Consider the following 15,399-nt stretch of genomic DNA (forward strand, 5'->3'; position numbering starts at 1 on the left):
GTTTCCAAATGGCAGACTTCATTTTAGAGCCACCTGTGTCTGGTTGTCCATAGAAACATGCAGAAAGGCTGCCCCCCCCATGCAATTCCCCTGACCAACTAATGAAAAATATCAATATGTTCAAGACTTTTGCTTTTAGAAGCCAGAGATAGGCCCCAGCAGCAGAGCTGGTAGGATATTCCAGCTCAAAACTAACAAGTTACAGAACCTGATCGACTTAGGTTGACAACAGAGGCACATCTGTGGCCACATCCAGTGAAAACAAATTATTTTTAAAGCTAGGCATCATATGCTACAAAGGTACAATGGTGGAGCTATACATTCGGAACCAAAACAATCGACTGAAAAGAAACGCAAGGCAATGCCAATCCTTTCACGATTCTGCACCGTTAAAACTGTGGTGTGATGTTTCTCTCTGTGCATTTCTATTTGTAGTGATTGTGAAGGCATACAGGATGTTGACACTGGCAGGGACGCAAACCTCAGTGATATATTATAGGCAGGTTTGCCATACGGGCACCAGCGTTTTCTCAGACAAATAGATATGAATGTCGATGATCCTATAATCATGGCCCGAGTTGCAGTGTGAAATACAAAATAACCGGGACAAAATCACACTGATGTTTATGCAAATGGAGATGCCGGGGATTGAACCCGGGACCTCATACATGCGAAGCATGCGCTCTACCACTGAGCTACATCCCCTCGGTGTGCGGTGGGCCTGTCCTGCAGACATCTTTTCCTGGGAGAATTCTTCCGGTCAAAATATGCTGCCAACTGAAGCACTAGCAAAAGACCAGGGAAAACGGGAGCAAGACTGGAAAAGCACATGGTCAGCTGAAGCAGTGTGCATTATGCTTCTCCATAAGAGATGACTTCCAGGGGAAGTATTCCACCAGAGGATTACCATGCTCAAAGAGCCATCTAGTGGACAGAGACCATATGACAGTCAAAAAAAGGGAAACAATTGGAGATGCCAGGGATTGGACCCAGGGCCTCATCCATGCAAAGCAAGTGCTCTACCACTGAGCTACATCCCCTCGGTATGCAGTGTGTCTGTCCCGCAGACATAATTTTCAGGGAGAACTCTTCTGGTCAAAACATTCTGCCGAGTGAAGCACTAGCAAAAGAGCAGGGAAAACTGGAGCAAGAATGGAAAACCTCATGGTCACACTGAAGCAGTGTGCATTTTGCTTCTCCATAAGAGATGACTTCCAGGGGAAGATTTCCACCAGAGGATTACTGTGCTCAAAGGGCCATCTAGTGGATAGAGATCATATGACAGTCAAAAAGAGAAACAAGTGGAAATGCCCCAGGTCCTCATACGTGCAAAGCATGCGCTCTACCACTGAGCTACATCCCCGCTGAGAGGACACTTCCTCATCACACCTAAAAGCTTCAGGAGGGAGTGGGCTAAGTAAGGAAAGGGGTTTGCAGTAGTGCATATGAAAAAACATGACAACTGCCAAATTACATCTTACTACTTACAATGACAAAGTTAAAGCGCCAGGTCGATCTCATCACGTTGGTGCCTGAGACATCACATAATGTGACACAGCCATCTCGTATAGATGCCCCAGATTTGAGAAGTGTAGTTATGGAGAAAAAATAAATATATATATATATATATATATATATGTATGTCTTCAAACACCAAAATTGAGATAGCACCATTTCGCGCAGGAATTCCTCCAGCCGAAAGCCCACAAATGTTGCTGGATAGACTGACACCTCTTTGGATGTCCTTCTGTATTTGCTGGCTAGTGTAAAGCAACGTGGACCCACCACTCTATAGCTCTGCCGTCAAGAGTGTCCATAGCACACTGGGCAGATGTCGCTTCTCTAGGCAGACAAGCAGTGGAATTCTGCGGAAGGTCAATGGTGCTTCCATTGGTTTTGCCACTAGGCGATCCATTGCAGCCCTAGAATGAAGCATAGCCCGCTGAATACATTCAGGGTGTTCTGCGGTGGGAAAGGTCAGAGGGGGTGATAGTTGGTGAGCGTGCACAGCACCTCAGAATGACACCACTGCCTAGCAGGGGGACCGGTGGAGGCACTATTCTCAGCCAATGCCTCTCTGAACGAGTCTGCCTTGTTTCATCCCGGTAAGAGATCAGGCTAACGGGCTTCCAATGAAAAAAGCAGACATCAGACTGAAGCATGGTGCACCGTGCATGTCCACAATCATCGGCTCCAAAGAGAAGACGTTCAGGAACAGGATTTAGTATGGCAAAAGAACACATCATCCTAATTCCTATGTACAGTATAAAAAGCCCACAATTGAGGAAAAATATCACATGGAAATGCCTGGGATCGAACCTGTGGCCTCATACTTCCCAAGTATGTGCTCTACCACTGAATTACATCCCCACTGCCAGCAAGGAACTGTGAAATCTACCAGATGCTGGCTGGCTGCTTGGGACTAACAGCTCCCAGAACTGACGGTAACTGTCGAATTGGAGTTTCCAAATGGCAGACTTCATTTTAGAGCCACCTGTGTCTGGTTGTCCATAGAAACATGCAGAAAGGCTGCCCCCCCCATGCAATTCCCCTGACCAACTAATGAAAAATATCAATATGTTCAAGACTTTTGCTTTTAGAAGCCAGAGATAGGCCCCAGCAGCAGAGCTGGTAGGATATTCCAGCTCAAAACTAACAAGTTACAGAACCTGATCGACTTAGGTTGACAACAGAGGCACATCTGTGGCCACATCCAGTGAAAACAAATTATTTTTAAAGCTAGGCATCATATGCTACAAAGGTACAATGGTGGAGCTATACATTCGGAACCAAAACAATCGACTGAAAAGAAACGCAAGGCAATGCCAATCCTTTCACGATTCTGCACCGTTAAAACTGTGGTGTGATGTTTCTCTCTGTGCATTTCTATTTGTAGTGATTGTGAAGGCATACAGGATGTTGACACTGGCAGGGACGCAAACCTCAGTGATATATTATAGGCAGGTTTGCCATACGGGCACCAGCGTTTTCTCAGACAAATAGATATGAATGTCGATGATCCTATAATCATGGCCCGAGTTGCAGTGTGAAATACAAAATAACCGGGACAAAATCACACTGATGTTTATGCAAATGGAGATGCCGGGGATTGAACCCGGGACCTCATACATGCGAAGCATGCGCTCTACCACTGAGCTACATCCCCTCGGTGTGCGGTGGGCCTGTCCTGCAGACATCTTTTCCTGGGAGAATTCTTCCGGTCAAAATATGCTGCCAACTGAAGCACTAGCAAAAGACCAGGGAAAACGGGAGCAAGACTGGAAAAGCACATGGTCAGCTGAAGCAGTGTGCATTATGCTTCTCCATAAGAGATGACTTCCAGGGGAAGTATTCCACCAGAGGATTACCATGCTCAAAGAGCCATCTAGTGGACAGAGACCATATGACAGTCAAAAAAAGGGAAACAATTGGAGATGCCAGGGATTGGACCCAGGGCCTCATCCATGCAAAGCAAGTGCTCTACCACTGAGCTACATCCCCTCGGTATGCAGTGTGTCTGTCCCGCAGACATAATTTTCAGGGAGAACTCTTCTGGTCAAAACATTCTGCCGAGTGAAGCACTAGCAAAAGAGCAGGGAAAACTGGAGCAAGAATGGAAAACCTCATGGTCACACTGAAGCAGTGTGCATTTTGCTTCTCCATAAGAGATGACTTCCAGGGGAAGATTTCCACCAGAGGATTACTGTGCTCAAAGGGCCATCTAGTGGATAGAGATCATATGACAGTCAAAAAGAGAAACAAGTGGAAATGCCCCAGGTCCTCATACGTGCAAAGCATGCGCTCTACCACTGAGCTACATCCCCGCTGAGAGGACACTTCCTCATCACACCTAAAAGCTTCAGGAGGGAGTGGGCTAAGTAAGGAAAGGGGTTTGCAGTAGTGCATATGAAAAAACATGACAACTGCCAAATTACATCTTACTACTTACAATGACAAAGTTAAAGCGCCAGGTCGATCTCATCACGTTGGTGCCTGAGACATCACATAATGTGACACAGCCATCTCGTATAGATGCCCCAGATTTGAGAAGTGTAGTTATGGAGAAAAAATAAATATATATATATATATATATATATATGTATGTCTTCAAACACCAAAATTGAGATAGCACCATTTCGCGCAGGAATTCCTCCAGCCGAAAGCCCACAAATGTTGCTGGATAGACTGACACCTCTTTGGATGTCCTTCTGTATTTGCTGGCTAGTGTAAAGCAACGTGGACCCACCACTCTATAGCTCTGCCGTCAAGAGTGTCCATAGCACACTGGGCAGATGTCGCTTCTCTAGGCAGACAAGCAGTGGAATTCTGCGGAAGGTCAATGGTGCTTCCATTGGTTTTGCCACTAGGCGATCCATTGCAGCCCTAGAATGAAGCATAGCCCGCTGAATACATTCAGGGTGTTCTGCGGTGGGAAAGGTCAGAGGGGGTGATAGTTGGTGAGCGTGCACAGCACCTCAGAATGACACCACTGCCTAGCAGGGGGACCGGTGGAGGCACTATTCTCAGCCAATGCCTCTCTGAACGAGTCTGCCTTGTTTCATCCCGGTAAGAGATCAGGCTAACGGGCTTCCAATGAAAAAAGCAGACATCAGACTGAAGCATGGTGCACCGTGCATGTCCACAATCATCGGCTCCAAAGAGAAGACGTTCAGGAACAGGATTTAGTATGGCAAAAGAACACATCATCCTAATTCCTATGTACAGTATAAAAAGCCCACAATTGAGGAAAAATATCACATGGAAATGCCTGGGATCGAACCTGTGGCCTCATACTTCCCAAGTATGTGCTCTACCACTGAATTACATCCCCACTGCCAGCAAGGAACTGTGAAATCTACCAGATGCTGGCTGGCTGCTTGGGACTAACAGCTCCCAGAACTGACGGTAACTGTCGAATTGGAGTTTCCAAATGGCAGACTTCATTTTAGAGCCACCTGTGTCTGGTTGTCCATAGAAACATGCAGAAAGGCTGCCCCCCCCCCCATGCAATTCCCCTGACCAACTAATGAAAAATATCAATATGTTCAAGACTTTTGCTTTTAGAAGCCAGAGATAGGCCCCAGCAGCATAGCTGGTAGGATATTCCAGCTCAAAACTAACAAGTTACAGAACCTGATCGACTTAGGTTGACAACAGAGGCACATCTGTGGCCACATCCAGTGAAAACAAATTATTTTTAAAGCTAGGCATCATATGCTACAAAGGTACAATGGTGGAGCTATACATTCGGAACCAAAACAATCGACTGAAAAGAAACGCAAGGCAATGCCAATCCTTTCACGATTCTGCACCGTTAAAACTGTGGTGTGATGTTTCTCTCTGTGCATTTCTATTTGTAGTGATTGTGAAGGCATACAGGATGTTGACACTGGCAGGGACGCAAACCTCAGTGATATATTATAGGCAGGTTTGCCATACGGGCACCAGCGTTTTCTCAGACAAATAGATATGAATGTCGATGATCCTATAATCATGGCCCGAGTTGCAGTGTGAAATACAAAATAACCGGTACAAAATCACACTGATGTTTATGCAAATGGGGATGCCGGGGATTGAACCCGGGACCTCATACATGCGAAGCATGCGCTCTACCACTGAGCTACATCCCCTCGGTGTGCGGTGGGCCTGTCCTGCAGACATCTTTTCCTGGGAGAATTCTTCCGGTCAAAATATGCTGCCAACTGAAGCACTAGCAAAAGACCAGGGAAAACGGGAGCAAGACTGGAAAAGCACATGGTCAGCTGAAGCAGTGTGCATTATGCTTCTCCATAAGAGATGACTTCCAGGGGAAGTATTCCACCAGAGGATTACCATGCTCAAAGAGCCATCTAGTGGACAGAGACCATATGACAGTCAAAAAAAGGGAAACAATTGGAGATGCCAGGGATTGGACCCAGGGCCTCATCCATGCAAAGCAAGTGCTCTACCACTGAGCTACATCCCCTCGGTATGCAGTGTGTCTGTCCCGCAGACATAATTTTCAGGGAGAACTCTTCTGGTCAAAACATTCTGCCGAGTGAAGCACTAGCAAAAGAGCAGGGAAAACTGGAGCAAGAATGGAAAACCTCATGGTCACACTGAAGCAGTGTGCATTTTGCTTCTCCATAAGAGATGACTTCCAGGGGAAGATTTCCACCAGAGGATTACTGTGCTCAAAGGGCCATCTAGTGGATAGAGATCATATGACAGTCAAAAAGAGAAACAAGTGGAAATGCCCCAGGTCCTCATACGTGCAAAGCATGCGCTCTACCACTGAGCTACATCCCCGCTGAGAGGACACTTCCTCATCACACCTAAAAGCTTCAGGAGGGAGTGGGCTAAGTAAGGAAAGGGGTTTGCAGTAGTGCATATGAAAAAACATGACAACTGCCAAATTACATCTTACTACTTACAATGACAAAGTTAAAGCGCCAGGTCGATCTCATCACGTTGGTGCCTGAGACATCACATAATGTGACACAGCCATCTCGTATAGATGCCCCAGATTTGAGAAGTGTAGTTATGGAGAAAAAATAAATATATATATATATATATATATATATATATATATATATGTATGTCTTCAAACACCAAAATTGAGATAGCACCATTTCGCGCAGGAATTCCTCCAGCCGAAAGCCCACAAATGTTGCTGGATAGACTGACACCTCTTTGGATGTCCTTCTGTATTTGCTGGCTAGTGTAAAGCAACGTGGACCCACCACTCTATAGCTCTGCCGTCAAGAGTGTCCATAGCACACTGGGCAGATGTCGCTTCTCTAGGCAGACAAGCAGTGGAATTCTGCGGAAGGTCAATGGTGCTTCCATTGGTTTTGCCACTAGGCGATCCATTGCAGCCCTAGAATGAAGCATAGCCCGCTGAATACATTCAGGGTGTTCTGCGGTGGGAAAGGTCAGAGGGGGTGATAGTTGGTGAGCGTGCACAGCACCTCAGAATGACACCACTGCCTAGCAGGGGGACCGGTGGAGACACTATTCTCAGCCAATGCCTCTCTGAACGAGTCTGCCTTGTTTCATCCCGGTAAGAGATCAGGCTAACGGGCTTCCAATGAAAAAAGCAGACATCAGACTGAAGCATGGTGCACCGTGCATGTCCACAATCATCGGCTCCAAAGAGAAGACGTTCAGGAACAGGATTTAGTATGGCAAAAGAACACATCATCCTAATTCCTATGTACAGTATAAAAAGCCCACAATTGAGGAAAAATATCACATGGAAATGCCTGGGATCGAACTTGTGGCCTCATACTTCCCAAGTATGTGCTCTACCACTGAATTACATCCCCACTGCCAGCAAGGAACTGTGAAATCTACCAGATGCTGGCTGGCTGCTTGGGACTAACAGCTCCCAGAACTGACGGTAACTGTCGAATTGGAGTTTCCAAATGGCAGACTTCATTTTAGAGCCACCTGTGTCTGGTTGTCCATAGAAACATGCAGAAAGGCTGCCCCCCCCCATGCAATTCCCCTGACCAACTAATGAAAAATATCAATATGTTCAAGACTTTTGCTTTTAGAAGCCAGAGATAGGCCCCAGCAGCAGAGCTGGTAGGATATTCCAGCTCAAAACTAACAAGTTACAGAACCTGATCGACTTAGGTTGACAACAGAGGCACATCTGTGGCCACATCCAGTGAAAACAAATTATTTTTAAAGCTAGGCATCATATGCTACAAAGGTACAATGGTGGAGCTATACATTCGGAACCAAAACAATCGACTGAAAAGAAACGCAAGGCAATGCCAATCCTTTCACGATTCTGCACCGTTAAAACTGTGGTGTGATGTTTCTCTCTGTGCATTTCTATTTGTAGTGATTGTGAAGGCATACAGGATGTTGACACTGGCAGGGACGCAAACCTCAGTGATATATTATAGGCAGGTTTGCCATACGGGCACCAGCGTTTTCTCAGACAAATAGATATGAATGTCGATGATCCTATAATCATGGCCCGAGTTGCAGTGTGAAATACAAAATAACCGGGACAAAATCACACTGATGTTTATGCAAATGGAGATGCCGGGGATTGAACCCGGGACCTCATACATGCGAAGCATGCGCTCTACCACTGAGCTACATCCCCTCGGTGTGCGGTGGGCCTGTCCTGCAGACATCTTTTCCTGGGAGAATTCTTCCGGTCAAAATATGCTGCCAACTGAAGCACTAGCAAAAGACCAGGGAAAACGGGAGCAAGACTGGAAAAGCACATGGTCAGCTGAAGCAGTGTGCATTATGCTTCTCCATAAGAGATGACTTCCAGGGGAAGTATTCCACCAGAGGATTACCATGCTCAAAGAGCCATCTAGTGGACAGAGACCATATGACAGTCAAAAAAAGGGAAACAATTGGAGATGCCAGGGATTGGACCCAGGGCCTCATCCATGCAAAGCAAGTGCTCTACCACTGAGCTACATCCCCTCGGTATGCAGTGTGTCTGTCCCGCAGACATAATTTTCAGGGAGAACTCTTCTGGTCAAAACATTCTGCCGAGTGAAGCACTAGCAAAAGAGCAGGGAAAACTGGAGCAAGAATGGAAAACCTCATGGTCACACTGAAGCAGTGTGCATTTTGCTTCTCCATAAGAGATGACTTCCAGGGGAAGATTTCCACCAGAGGATTACTGTGCTCAAAGGGCCATCTAGTGGATAGAGATCATATGACAGTCAAAAAGAGAAACAAGTGGAAATGCCCCAGGTCCTCATACGTGCAAAGCATGCGCTCTACCACTGAGCTACATCCCCGCTGAGAGGACACTTCCTCATCACACCTAAAAGCTTCAGGAGGGAGTGGGCTAAGTAAGGAAAGGGGTTTGCAGTAGTGCATATGAAAAAACATGACAACTGCCAAATTACATCTTACTACTTACAATGACAAAGTTAAAGCGCCAGGTCGATCTCATCACGTTGGTGCCTGAGACATCACATAATGTGACACAGCCATCTCGTATAGATGCCCCAGATTTGAGAAGTGTAGTTATGGAGAAAAAATAAATATATATATATATATATATATATATATATATATATATATGTATGTCTTCAAACACCAAAATTGAGATAGCACCATTTCGCGCAGGAATTCCTCCAGCCGAAAGCCCACAAATGTTGCTGGATAGACTGACACCTCTTTGGATGTCCTTCTGTATTTGCTGGCTAGTGTAAAGCAACGTGGACCCACCACTCTATAGCTCTGCCGTCAAGAGTGTCCATAGCACACTGGGCAGATGTCGCTTCTCTAGGCAGACAAGCAGTGGAATTCTGCGGAAGGTCAATGGTGCTTCCATTGGTTTTGCCACTAGGCGATCCATTGCAGCCCTAGAATGAAGCATAGCCCGCTGAATACATTCAGGGTGTTCTGCGGTGGGAAAGGTCAGAGGGGGTGATAGTTGGTGAGCGTGCACAGCACCTCAGAATGACACCACTGCCTAGCAGGGGGACCGGTGGAGGCACTATTCTCAGCCAATGCCTCTCTGAACGAGTCTGCCTTGTTTCATCCCGGTAAGAGATCAGGCTAACGGGCTTCCAATGAAAAAAGCAGACATCAGACTGAAGCATGGTGCACCGTGCATGTCCACAATCATCGGCTCCAAAGAGAAGACGTTCAGGAACAGGATTTAGTATGGCAAAAGAACACATCATCCTAATTCCTATGTACAGTATAAAAAGCCCACAATTGAGGAAAAATATCACATGGAAATGCCTGGGATCGAACCTGTGGCCTCATACTTCCCAAGTATGTGCTCTACCACTGAATTACATCCCCACTGCCAGCAAGGAACTGTGAAATCTACCAGATGCTGGCTGGCTGCTTGGGACTAACAGCTCCCAGAACTGACGGTAACTGTCGAATTGGAGTTTCCAAATGGCAGACTTCATTTTAGAGCCACCTGTGTCTGGTTGTCCATAGAAACATGCAGAAAGGCTGCCCCCCCCATGCAATTCCCCTGACCAACTAATGAAAAATATCAATATGTTCAAGACTTTTGCTTTTAGAAGCCAGAGATAGGCCCCAGCAGCAGAGCTGGTAGGATATTCCAGCTCAAAACTAACAAGTTACAGAACCTGATCGACTTAGGTTGACAACAGAGGCACATCTGTGGCCACATCCAGTGAAAACAAATTATTTTTAAAGCTAGGCATCATATGCTACAAAGGTACAATGGTGGAGCTATACATTCGGAACCAAAACAATCGACTGAAAAGAAACGCAAGGCAATGCCAATCCTTTCACGATTCTGCACCGTTAAAACTGTGGTGTGATGTTTCTCTCTGTGCATTTCTATTTGTAGTGATTGTGAAGGCATACAGGATGTTGACACTGGCAGGGACGCAAACCTCAGTGATATATTATAGGCAGGTTTGCCATACGGGCACCAGCGTTTTCTCAGACAAATAGATATGAATGTCGATGATCCTATAATCATGGCCCGAGTTGCAGTGTGAAATACAAAATAACCGGGACAAAATCACACTGATGTTTATGCAAATGGAGATGCCGGGGATTGAACCCGGGACCTCATACATGCGAAGCATGCGCTCTACCACTGAGCTACATCCCCTCGGTGTGCGGTGGGCCTGTCCTGCAGACATCTTTTCCTGGGAGAATTCTTCCGGTCAAAATATGCTGCCAACTGAAGCACTAGCAAAAGACCAGGGAAAACGGGAGCAAGACTGGAAAAGCACATGGTCAGCTGAAGCAGTGTGCATTATGCTTCTCCATAAGAGATGACTTCCAGGGGAAGTATTCCACCAGAGGATTACCATGCTCAAAGAGCCATCTAGTGGACAGAGACCATATGACAGTCAAAAAAAGGGAAACAATTGGAGATGCCAGGGATTGGACCCAGGGCCTCATCCATGCAAAGCAAGTGCTCTACCACTGAGCTACATCCCCTCGGTATGCAGTGTGTCTGTCCCGCAGACATAATTTTCAGGGAGAACTCTTCTGGTCAAAACATTCTGCCGAGTGAAGCACTAGCAAAAGAGCAGGGAAAACTGGAGCAAGAATGGAAAACCTCATGGTCACACTGAAGCAGTGTGCATTTTGCTTCTCCATAAGAGATGACTTCCAGGGGAAGATTTCCACCAGAGGATTACTGTGCTCAAAGGGCCATCTAGTGGATAGAGATCATATGACAGTCAAAAAGAGAAACAAGTGGAAATGCCCCAGGTCCTCATACGTGCAAAGCATGCGCTCTACCACTGAGCTACATCCCCGCTGAGAGGACACTTCCTCATCACACCTAAAAGCTTCAGGAGGGAGTGGGCTAAGTAAGGAAAGGGGTTTGCAGTAGTGCATATGAAAAAACATGACAACTGCCAAATTACATCTTACTACTTACAATGACAAAGTTAAAGCGCCAGGTCGATCTCATCACGTTGGTGCCTGAGACATCACATAATGTGACACAGCCATCTCGTATAGATGCCCCAGATTTGAGAAGTGTAGTTATGGAGAAAAAATAAATATATATATATATATATATATATATGTATGTCTTCAAACACCAAAATTGAGATAGCACCATTTCGCGCAGGAATTCCTCCAGCCGAAAGCCCACAAATGTTGCTGGATAGACTGACACCTCTTTGGATGTCCTTCTGTATTTGCTGGCTAGTGTAAAGCAACGTGGACCCACCACTCTATAGCTCTGCCGTCAAGAGTGTCCATAGCACACTGGGCAGATGTCGCTTCTCTAGGCAGACAAGCAGTGGAATTCTGCGGAAGGTCAATGGTGCTTCCATTGGTTTTGCCACTAGGCGATCCATTGCAGCCCTAGAATGAAGCATAGCCCGCTGAATACATTCAGGGTGTTCTGCGGTGGGAAAGGTCAGAGGGGGTGATAGTTGGTGAGCGTGCACAGCACCTCAGAATGACACCACTGCCTAGCAGGGGGACCGGTGGAGGCACTATTCTCAGCCAATGCCTCTCTGAACGAGTCTGCCTTGTTTCATCCCGGTAAGAGATCAGGCTAACGGGCTTCCAATGAAAAAAGCAGACATCAGACTGAAGCATGGTGCACCGTGCATGTCCACAATCATCGGCTCCAAAGAGAAGACGTTCAGGAACAGGATTTAGTATGGCAAAAGAACACATCATCCTAATTCCTATGTACAGTATAAAAAGCCCACAATTGAGGAAAAATATCACATGGAAATGCCTGGGATCGAACCTGTGGCCTCATACTTCCCAAGTATGTGCTCTACCACTGAATTACATCCCCACTGCCAGCAAGGAACTGTGAAATCTACCAGATGCTGGCTGGCTGCTTGGGACTAACAGCTCCCAGAACTGACGGTAACTGTCGAATTGGAGTTTCCAAATGGCAGACTTCATTTTAGAGCCACCTGTGTCTGGTTGTCCATAGAAACATGCAGAAAGGCTGCCCCCCCCCCATGCAATTCCCCTGACCAACTAATGAAAAATATCAATATGTTCAAGACTTTTGCTTTTAGAAGCCAGAGATAGGCCCCAGCAGCATAGCTGGTAGGATATTCCAGCTCAAAACTAACAAGTTACAGAACCTGATCGACTTAGGTTGACAACAGAGGCACATCTGTGGCCACATCCAGTGAAAACAAATTATTTTTAAAGCTAGGCATCATATGCTACAAAGGTACAATGGTGGAGCTATACATTCGGAACCAAAACAATCGACTGAAAAGAAACGCAAGGCAATGCCAATCCTTTCACGATTCTGCACCGTTAAAACTGTGGTGTGATGTTTCTCTCTGTGCATTTCTATTTGTAGTGATTGTGAAGGCATACAGGATGTTGACACTGGCAGGGACGCAAACCTCAGTGATATATTATAGGCAGGTTTGCCATACGGGCACCAGCGTTTTCTCAGACAAATAGATATGAATGTCGATGATCCTATAATCATGGCCCGAGTTGCAGTGTGAAATACAAAATAACCGGGACAAAATCACACTGATGTTTATGCAAATGGAGATGCCGGGGATTGAACCCGGGACCTCATACATGCGAAGCATGCGCTCTACCACTGAGCTACATCCCCTCGGTGTGCGGTGGGCCTGTCCTGCAGACATCTTTTCCTGGGAGAATTCTTCCGGTCAAAATATGCTGCCAACTGAAGCACTAGCAAAAGACCAGGGAAAACGGGAGCAAGACTGGAAAAGCACATGGTCAGCTGAAGCAGTGTGCATTATGCTTCTCCATAAGAGATGACTTCCAGGGGAAGTATTCCACCAGAGGATTACCATGCTCAAAGAGCCATCTAGTGGACAGAGACCATATGACAGTCAAAAAAAGGGAAACAATTGGAGATGCCAGGGATTGGACCCAGGGCCTCATCCATGCAAAGCAAGTGCTCTACCACTGAGCTACATCCCCTCGGTATGCAGTGTGTCTGTCCCGCAGACATAATTTTCAGGGAGAACTCTTCTGGTCAAAACATTCTGCCGAGTGAAGCACTAGCAAAAGAGCAGGGAAAACTGGAGCAAGAATGGAAAACCTCATGGTCACACTGAAGCAGTGTGCATTTTGCTTCTCCATAAGAGATGACTTCCAGGGGAAGATTTCCACCAGAGGATTACTGTGCTCAAAGGGCCATCTAGTGGATAGAGATCATATGACAGTCAAAAAGAGAAACAAGTGGAAATGCCCCAGGTCCTCATACGTGCAAAGCATGCGCTCTACCACTGAGCTACATCCCCGCTGAGAGGACACTTCCTCATCACACCTAAAAGCTTCAGGAGGGAGTGGGCTAAGTAAGGAAAGGGGTTTGCAGTAGTGCATATGAAAAAACATGACAACTGCCAAATTACATCTTACTACTTACAATGACAAAGTTAAAGCGCCAGGTCGATCTCATCACGTTGGTGCCTGAGACATCACATAATGTGACACAGCCATCTCGTATAGATGCCCCAGATTTGAGAAGTGTAGTTATGGAGAAAAAATAAATATATATATATATATATATATATATGTATGTCTTCAAACACCAAAATTGAGATAGCACCATTTCGCGCAGGAATTCCTCCAGCCGAAAGCCCACAAATGTTGCTGGATAGACTGACACCTCTTTGGATGTCCTTCTGTATTTGCTGGCTAGTGTAAAGCAACGTGGACCCACCACTCTATAGCTCTGCCGTCAAGAGTGTCCATAGCACACTGGGCAGATGTCGCTTCTCTAGGCAGACAAGCAGTGGAATTCTGCGGAAGGTCAATGGTGCTTCCATTGGTTTTGCCACTAGGCGATCCATTGCAGCCCTAGAATGAAGCATAGCCCGCTGAATACATTCAGGGTGTTCTGCGGTGGGAAAGGTCAGAGGGGGTGATAGTTGGTGAGCGTGCACAGCACCTCAGAATGACACCACTGCCTAGCAGGGGGACCGGTGGAGGCACTATTCTCAGCCAATGCCTCTCTGAACGAGTCTGCCTTGTTTCATCCCGGTAAGAGATCAGGCTAACGGGCTTCCAATGAAAAAAGCAGACATCAGACTGAAGCATGGTGCACCGTGCATGTCCACAATCATCGGCTCCAAAGAGAAGACGTTCAGGAACAGGATTTAGTATGGCAAAAGAACACATCATCCTAATTCCTATGTACAGTATAAAAAGCCCACAATTGAGGAAAAATATCACATGGAAATGCCTGGGATCGAACCTGTGGCCTCATACTTCCCAAGTATGTGCTCTACCACTGAATTACATCCCCACTGCCAGCAAGGAACTGTGAAATCTACCAGATGCTGGCTGGCTGCTTGGGACTAACAGCTCCCAGAACTGACGGTAACTGTCGAATTGGAGTTTCCAAATGGCAGACTTCATTTTAGAGCCACCTGTGTCTGGTTGTCCATAGAAACATGCAGAAAGGCTGCCCCCCCCCCCATGCAATTCCCCTGACCAACTAATGAAAAATATCAATATGTTCAAGACTTTTGCTTTTAGAAGCCAGAGATAGGCCCCAGCAGCAGAGCTGGTAGGATATTCCAGCTCAAAACTAACAAGTTACAGAACCTGATCGACTTAGGTTGACAACAGAGGCACATCTGTGGCCACATCCAGTGAAAACAAATTATTTTTAAAGCTAGGCATCATATGCTACAAAGGTACAATGGTGGAGCTATACATTCGGAACCAAAACAATCGACTGAAAAGAAACGCAAGGCAATGCCAATCCTTTCACGATTCTGCACCGTTAAAACTGTGGTGTGATGTTTCTCTCTGTGCATTTCTATTTGTAGTGATTGTGAAGGCATACAGGATGTTGACACTGGCAGGGACGCAAACCTCAGTGATATATTATAGGCAGGTTTGCCATACGGGCACCAGCGTTTTCTCAGACAAATAGATATGAATGTCGATGATCCTATAATCATGGCCCGAGTTGCAGTGTGAAATACAAAA

General features: G+C 46.2%; 6 non-coding genes across 6 annotated transcripts; all 6 read right to left on the reverse strand.

The window, feature by feature from the left end:
* Positions 1–633: 633 nt before the first annotated feature.
* On the reverse strand, positions 634–705 carry TRNAA-CGC (transfer RNA alanine (anticodon CGC)). The gene has a single exon. It is a non-coding gene; the product is annotated as a tRNA-Ala (tRNA).
* A 2,389-nt stretch (positions 706–3,094) lies between these two features.
* TRNAA-CGC (transfer RNA alanine (anticodon CGC)) lies at positions 3,095–3,166 on the reverse strand. The gene has a single exon. It is a non-coding gene; the product is annotated as a tRNA-Ala (tRNA).
* Positions 3,167–5,558: 2,392 nt separating this feature from the next.
* On the reverse strand, positions 5,559–5,630 carry TRNAA-CGC (transfer RNA alanine (anticodon CGC)). Its single transcript has one exon. It is a non-coding gene; the product is annotated as a tRNA-Ala (tRNA).
* A 2,402-nt stretch (positions 5,631–8,032) lies between these two features.
* Positions 8,033–8,104, reverse strand: TRNAA-CGC (transfer RNA alanine (anticodon CGC)). Its single transcript has one exon. It is a non-coding gene; the product is annotated as a tRNA-Ala (tRNA).
* A 2,403-nt stretch (positions 8,105–10,507) lies between these two features.
* On the reverse strand, positions 10,508–10,579 carry TRNAA-CGC (transfer RNA alanine (anticodon CGC)). Its single transcript has one exon. It is a non-coding gene; the product is annotated as a tRNA-Ala (tRNA).
* A 2,391-nt stretch (positions 10,580–12,970) lies between these two features.
* On the reverse strand, positions 12,971–13,042 carry TRNAA-CGC (transfer RNA alanine (anticodon CGC)). Its single transcript has one exon. It is a non-coding gene; the product is annotated as a tRNA-Ala (tRNA).
* Between the last annotated feature and the right edge of the window lie 2,357 nt (positions 13,043–15,399).

The sequence above is a fragment of the Ambystoma mexicanum genome, assembly GCF_040938575.1.
Source record: "Ambystoma mexicanum isolate Mex_15411 chromosome 12 unlocalized genomic scaffold, UKY_AmexF1_1 Mex_chr12_unloc.1, whole genome shotgun sequence".
Classification (NCBI taxonomy): domain Eukaryota; kingdom Metazoa; phylum Chordata; class Amphibia; order Caudata; family Ambystomatidae; genus Ambystoma; species Ambystoma mexicanum.